The 8,220-nt window shown below is 38.7% G+C and overlaps 1 non-coding gene across 1 annotated transcript; it reads left to right on the top strand.

Moving 5' to 3' along the window:
* The first annotated feature begins 529 nt into the window (after positions 1-529).
* Positions 530-601, top strand: Trnae-cuc (transfer RNA glutamic acid (anticodon CUC)). The gene has a single exon. It is a non-coding gene; the product is annotated as a tRNA-Glu (tRNA).
* The last annotated feature ends 7,619 nt before the right edge of the window (positions 602-8,220 follow it).

Below are 8,220 nucleotides of genomic sequence, written 5' to 3'. Positions count from 1 at the left end.
GTAGTGTCCTACCATTCAATCAGTCAAATACGGATGAAGGCTTGTTGTACCGTATAGATTCTGCCCGGGGCGCCCCAGTAAGGGTGAGGGGACTCATCCCCGAATTTGGAATAGGTAGGCCTACACCGCGAACCGCGCTTTAATTTGTTTGACTACCGCGATACCTAATAGGCCCTATATCTATAACGGTGGCATACAACGGTACCAAAATGTCAAATGTCCATCAGTAAAAAAGCCACCGCACTGAAAATGAAAGCCACGAAGATTGTCAAAGTTGCGCCACATGGCGTTTTCTCAAGTTTCCCAAGAGTCGAGTCCCGAATTCGTTCGTTGCTTGACAAGTCGAATTAACCACCATCAATATAGTTCGATGTATTGTGAATAATAATACAAACATAGGAGCTTGTTTCATAAAAAAAGAGTTCCTCTGTAAAAATAAAATACTGGCATATTGTATTTACAGACTATGAGTTCAACTAATGTCTTCCGTAATTTTATATATTATGCTTACGGCACTGAGTACAACATCTCCCATATGGTCTAGTGGTTAGGATTTGGCGCTCTCACCGCCAAGGCCCGGGTTCAATTCCCGGTGTGGGAAGACCTTTCTTTTATTGTTTTACTTTCACTCCTTTCAAGGTGTATACCACCAAATTTCTGTTCTGGTTCTCTTTATTGTTCGTAATTTATTTTTCATACATGCAAAACTAGAATATGTCCATGCGAGAACACTCCTGCATCTGACCCTCATCAGTACTTTAGCTCGCCTACGGACGCTTGTTTTTGTTTCGTCAGTGACAAACGACCCACAAACGTCAACATGGACGACAAGTTGTTTATCATCAAGCTCTTATGTTTTGGTTGAACCTTTAGAAAATACATTATACATACACAATTACGCAGCGACGTATGTCGTCAACATCCGGGTGTTTCTTCGTTCTTTTGGCGCCTAAGATTAAAATTTTGTTTTTCGCACCCCTTGGGCATAGCGCTGCGTATGTTAGTCATTGAACGGCTGTCTATAGGTCGGCCTTGACGCTTTGCACTAGTATAGCGTGCTCACCGGCGTTTCAAAAACACAACTAACATCATGTTCCCCGGAGTGTGGCCCTCTTCAACAATAAGAAAGTGTAAACACTGGACGTTCACATTCAAGTGGAGTGTCGTTTTACTTGAGAAAACAGCGACTTTCTATAAGACTTCCTGTTATGACTTGAGTAAGCTTAGGGACTGGACATAAATTACAGGGGGGGGGGGCCGGTGTTTTTCGAAAAACCGCTGCGTAAAAAATAGTGACCCTTCAAAAGTTCATGCACAAAAATTAGTGACCCTCCCCCTTATCCGTGCATGAAAATAAGTGACCCTCCCCTGTTACTCAATACCCCCCAAAAAACTCCGCAATGTGTTAAAGACCCCCTTCTGACTTGCTATACTTTTTAAGTCGCCCTCCCGAAAGGAAGGCAAAATGTGGCCGATATAACGTGTTGTCCAAAAAATATCAAATCATATGTGTGTTATTCATGTAAATGTACTTTGCTTGAAGTGGCATGTAAAAAGTGCATGCCTGTACAAAAAAATGTAATTTTTAGATTTTATCGATAATGTTGATTCACTATACATGTAGTCGACTATAAGAAAACTACGAACGTGTATTTTCCAGTATAAAACTAGCTATATCTGTTCATATACAGATGTTTAATAACTGATATAGATATACTTGATTAGCATGGGTTGTTTACAAGTGCACATGTGAACAAGATATTGATTTTGGAATTTCTGTCACAAATGTTGATCTACTATACATGGGAGTCTATGACAAAACTATACATGGGAGTCTATGACAAAACTGTCAAAAACTTTCAGAATTAAAAATTTGCACTATTTGTGCATATATGGACCCTGAATAATTGACATAATTGTGCTTGATTAGAAGAGGGTGGTAAAATGTGCATCTGTGTACAATAACTTTGTTTTTGGAATTTCGCATAAAATGTTGATCCACTATACATGGGAGTCTATGACAAAACTGTAAAAAAAAATTTTCAGAATTAAAAATATGCACTATTTGTGTATATATGACCCTGAATAATTGACATAATTGTGCTTGATTAGAAGAGGGTGGTTACACGTGCATCTGTGTACAATAACTTTGTTTTTGGAATTTCGCATGAAATGTGGATCCATTATACATTGTAGTCTATGAAGAAACTATGAATAATTTTTTTTAAATACAAAACTTGGCAAATCTGTGTATTTATGTATGCTTGATTATTGATATTTATGTTCTTGATTAGACTAGAGTGGTTACAAGTCCATGTGTGTGCAAGAAATTGATTTTGGAATTTCACCGAAATGTTGATTCACTATACATGGCAGTCTATGGTGAAACCCTATGAATAATTTTTTTCCAATACAAAAATAGGTAAATCTGTGCATTTATGTACACTCAATTATTGGTACTAATGTTCATGATTAGACTAGAGTGGTTTCAAGTCAATGGTTGTGCAAGAAATTTGATTTTGGCATATCACTTAAATGTCGATTTACTATACATGGCAGTCTATGATGAAACTATGAATAATTTTTTTCCAATACAAAAATAGGAAAATCTGTGCATTTATGTACACTTGATTATTGGTATTAATGTTCATGATTAGACTAGAGTAGTTTCAAGTCATGGGTGTGCAAGAAATTTGATTTTGGAATTTGACTGAAATGTCCATTCACTATACATGGCAGTCTATGATGAAACTATGAATAATTTTTTCCAATACAAAACTTGGTAAACCTGTGCATTTATGTACACCTAATTATTAGTATTAATATTCATGATTAGACTAGAGTGGTTTCAAGTCCATGGTTGTGCAAGAAATTTGATTTTGGAATTTCACCAAAATGTTGATTCACTATACATTGTAGGCTATGAGGAAACTACAAATAACTCATAGGTTATCTGATCCTAAATTGTTATTCAAAAGTTGTTCGACCTGAAGCTTCCAGTTGTTATTGATGACACTGTGCACTATTCTGAACAGTTTGTATTCTGTCAATGTCCTCAAAAAATTAAAAAAAGTACATACAGCGACATGAACGTTTGACACTGACCTATACCCAATGTATTGTCAATGGGAGAATGATGTCAAATAAGTAATCTCCCACATTGTTATTGAAAGAGTCATTGTAGGGGACAGTTATGCACAATAGTGTTGAATAAGTAGAAATCATGACAACTTAAATCAATGTGGCTGCTTGGATCATCAATACATTGTTTATTATACCTGAAATTTGCGCCCGAAGGGCGCGCCGAAAATGGTAATGGCAGAAAATGAAAGTGCCAGGAGGTATTTTTTCTTTTTTCAGTATTCCATAACGTGCACATGCAATTTCAGCTTTGATGCATGAAAAAAGGTGACCCTCCCCCATAGGCTTGCACAAAATTTTATGACCCTTCAAAAATGCTTGCGCGAAAAATGGCGACCCACCCCCACAAAACACTGGCCCACCCCCCTGTAATTTGTGTCCAGTACGCTTACCTGTCATTTCCCGGTTAAACAGGTACGCCAGTCCTCAAACCCCGGTTCCCGCATTTGTAGTCATCGACACGGACGTTTTACGCGATGAGAGAGCTTTATTTACCTTTGAAAGTATCATCAAGTTCACCTGTTTGTTTTGGGGTAAAGCTAATAAACAACTACACAACTCAAAGGAATCAAACGAAGTGTTTCTCGATCCGTTGCGAATAGTTACCCGTCAAACTGACAATTTTTATAGTTTTTCTACGAAAGAATAAAACTTTACGATACAATAATATTTCTAATAATAATATCGTGAGCAGACAGCGACCAGTAAATTGTAACTGACACGGACGGGCTAAGCGTAAATCTCGCCCGACAGCCGGAATCATTGCTAAAGTAAAAATCGCTCCACCACAAACGAGTACTACAACAGAATTAAAATCCTAATTCTGTTTTTTTAACTGAGGCAGCAATACCCTTTTTTTTAATTCATCGAATAATAGCTTGCAGTTCGCCATAACGACTTGTTTATTACTGGAATATTGATCTAAACCCTATACATAGACCAGAAGACCCTCCCGGGGGCCGATGTAAATGAACAGTCGTTCTTTTCATATGTATATTTCTAATATTCAGTTATTAGAGGAGTTTGACTGTAGCTTGTGCCAGGAGTGACTTTTGCCCCACAATCATAAAATATCCGACTGCAAAAAAAAAACGTTGCGTAAAGCCACAAACAGGTCATCAATTTCATGTGGACTGACATGCGCTCTTGGCGAGTATAACAAACACCTCAGTGCGTTCAGAACACAAAAACAACGCCATGATACTATCAAAAGTCGGTCGACGTAACAGCTTTGAAAAGTGGCCAGTATTATGGGTCACTTGTTTGTTCAGTAAATAGGCCTAAAGCGATATTGTGTTTGTCATTATTACTGTCGTTTCATGCTCTTCTTCAAAGATGTTGGAGCATGGATCCGGTGCTCAACAACATTGCAATGCGGTCGGAGAACTCGTCATAGCATGGACGTCTTATTTCCTAATACGTCAATGGTCATAGTTAGCTTCGGTATGACCAGCAATACAGGAAGACGGCGGCAAGGTAGAAGAGAAAAACAACATTTCGGAGTGAGAAATAAAAACAGATATGGAAAAAGTTAAAAAGCTGTATAGGTGATAGAAGTATAAACACAGATCGAGACATGGATGCACATGGATAGATAGATAGATAGATAGATAAATAGATAGATAGATAGATAGATTCATAGATAGATAGATAGATAGATTCATAGATAGACAGATACATTCATAGATAGATACATTCATAGATAAATAGATAGTTACGTACGTACGTACTTACATACATACATACATACATACATACATACATACATACATACATACATACATACATACATACATACATACATACATACATACATACATACATACATACATACATACATACGTATATACGTATGTACGTACATACGTATATACGTATGTACGTACATACTTGGAGAAATAAACAGAGTGATGACACATGAGTGACCGGGGTCAAAGACCAGAAAGAAACCGTGACTGGGAATTGGGAAATAAAAGAAATTTGGATGAACCTTGGAGAGTAGGTTTACTCCAGAAACAGAGATAAAATAAAAAGATTTCGATTTAACAGTCTGTAACGTGATGCACTGCAGAGAAGTAAATATATAGCCGAATATATAGAAGCTTTCGATTGAGATATTCGGCCTAACACAGACTGCCTAACACTAACAGTTATACTGTCCTCTTAGTGAACGTCCGCTGAACAAATAATTCCATTTGGTATGAAATAGTGTCATTCATTGATTAGGTCAATAGCCGAACGGCCAACGACAATGAACTGCAATCTTTATAGTTATAATAAACCGTGGCGAAAATTATAGACCCTAGCGAGATAAGAGGGAAGTTCAATATGGAAAAGACCTATTGGACTGAATTTGCTTTTGTAAACAAGATGTCTTCGTGAGTGGAACCGCAGACCCTCGTTCATGGAAGGAACCGGGCATACAACTTTGCGCTTATGTTGATTGTTAACACCAAATCGTGTTCAATTGTGCTCTAACAAAAAAGTTATCGCTTCATGCTGCTCTTTCAAAACGAGCTAGTTCTTAGTAACACAATCCTACATCCAGCGCAGCGCGGACATATATTGTAGTCACGCTTAATGATAACGGATGGGAGACACCACCAGTAGGATGTTCGAGGTCAACGACCTCAACCGACGGAGAAATACCCAGTACAGGTTTTTTTCCTAAACACACCAGACACACACTCAGTGTATGCCCCTCGGGCGAATGTGATACAACCGCCTGCAAAATCAAACGCGGCGTACGACCTTATGGCGTTCATAAACGTAAATCAACTTGTGTCGGGTCATGAAATACGACCAAACAGAGAGAGCGTGCGTAATCGGTGCTACACTCGGGCCGTTTCTGTTGTGCTTGTTGCACACTGTCTGTGCCACCGTTCACGTATCGCTACAGCCCCCGGTTAATGTTTAGTCAACGGCGACCGTTTCTTAAAAAATCAACACTTTGAAACTAGTGCTTAACTGAGTAAACCGGTCTTCTTAGCGGCCTCTTCTCTGTCGGTGGACTGTTGAAATTACAGTTCGACTCGAAAAAAGTCGAACTTGTGTCGAAGGTCAACTCATCGTTTGCTCCAGTCAGATATTTTGAACCACGTCACTGCAATCTCTTTTCGATTAGTGCGACAGAAAATCTCAAATCCGTTCTTGAAACTGACAATTCACGCTGATCTTTGTTTGAAAAGAATAAAAGATAAAGAAATAAAAAAGAGAACAAAGCGAACATGATTCAGGTGACCTGTAAGTCGTTGCACTGACAGACGATGTGACTCGATCCTAAACTTCTCATTTTTTTATTTTGCATAGTGAACATTTTGAAGTTCCAAGGAGGTGGATCAGTAATACGTACTATCTTTTTGGTTTCCATTCCATCATTCCGGGACAGAAGCACCAGGAAGATGCGTTTCATTTCTCCACGGCATGAGTGCTGCCGGTACGGACGTTCCAAGTGAACGCCACGTCATCAGAACAGTCTTTTGTTTCTCTGTTAACATTAGAAATGTAATTTTCGAGACGCAGCCTTTTCTGAGATATCGCTCGGAGAAACTGGATAAAGCAATCAGCGTGACAAAATCCAATATTTTTAGTTATGTCTGGGAAACCTTCTATTGTTACACTAGCTCAATAACCCCCAGTCTAGTATATGAAGGTCGCCGTACAGCAATCAACCAAAATGAAAACTTTTACACAGTTCGTGTGAACGCCACAAAGCCTACATTATTACTTTGCGACGGTCGACGATTCCAAACGGGAAACCACAACAAAGTGGCGGCTCCGCTGACAATTAGCGGCATCTCGGGAAATGCCGACGAAGAAAAAGTAGGTCACCGGAAATTTCAGTTTATTCAGCTGAAGTTCCTTACTTGCTTGAGTAGGGGCTTAGAAGAATTGTCGTCGTCAACAGCAAGATCGATATCCGATTGATTTGTGTTACCACCACCACCACCACCACCACCACCACCACCACCATCATCATCATCATCATCATCATCATCATCATCATCATCATCATCATCATCATCATCGCCGCACTTTTAGCCATTGTCATCACCGTAAGTCGTCACCATTTTCCTCATCCTCATCCTCATCATTGTCGTTATCATCATCATCATCATCATCATCATCATCATCATCGTCATCATCACTGTCATCATTGTCATCATCGTCTTAGTCGTCGTTGTCAATCGCTATACTCGTCATTACCAACAACGGCAACTGATAACTATTGAATGAATAAAAATGCAGTGTATACATAAAAATATCAAGTTCTTAATTCAATGAGGAAAAGAAACTTCAATTTTAAAGGTTACGAGAAGCGAGCATAATGGTTCAAAGATGAATGGCACAATTTGAGAGATGCGATACTATTATCGCGGACGGAACAGTAAGTCTTAGAGCAAACAGAACCACTCAGTTATCGACTGAACACTGGGATATTTTAAATGGAAAAAAGTGGTCATTGAAACTAGAATTTGACGCAAGTGAAAGTTAAAGATAACGTTATTTAAACACAACCGCATAATCCAATGCATGATACAATAACATACATATCCTAAACTCTTTGCTCAGTTTGAGCCTTTCAGGTTAACCAAAGTGAGGGCAACGATCCACTGTTTTTGCAAAACAGAAAATTTCAAAAATTTTCTTTGCAATGAGATATCCAGGCAACCTTGATAACGATGACTAATGCAATAAAAAACCATGTCACTTGTCTCGTTCCCTTTGCCCTCTTTTTGTGCGCATTATCTGGTCTGCGTCTGCTTAGAGTTTTCAAATTGAAAGGTATGGGCGGGTATAAGCGGTTGAACAACATGAGGAAAGAGATTAACACAGATGGTGTTTGCCTTCTCAATTTGAAAAACAGAACGACATATCCAGCAGAGAGTGAACTTAGGCGATGAATTTTATAAATATTGTTTCAACGTTGTTACATGGTTTCAGGGCTGAGATAACCTTGTCGTAAAAAGAGTAAAGCTCCTAGCCTGATTTTGCGACAGCGAAGGAAATATTTGCAGAAAAACTTGTGTTTGGTTTTCCTTGAAACCTCAAAAACCAACAAACTAAGCGCAGAATAGA

The sequence above is a fragment of the Ptychodera flava genome, chromosome 5 (assembly GCF_041260155.1).
Source record: "Ptychodera flava strain L36383 chromosome 5, AS_Pfla_20210202, whole genome shotgun sequence".
NCBI lineage: Eukaryota > Metazoa > Hemichordata > Enteropneusta > Ptychoderidae > Ptychodera > Ptychodera flava.
Note: the sequence above shows the minus strand (reverse complement) of the source record. Positions and strands in the feature narration are given on the sequence as shown.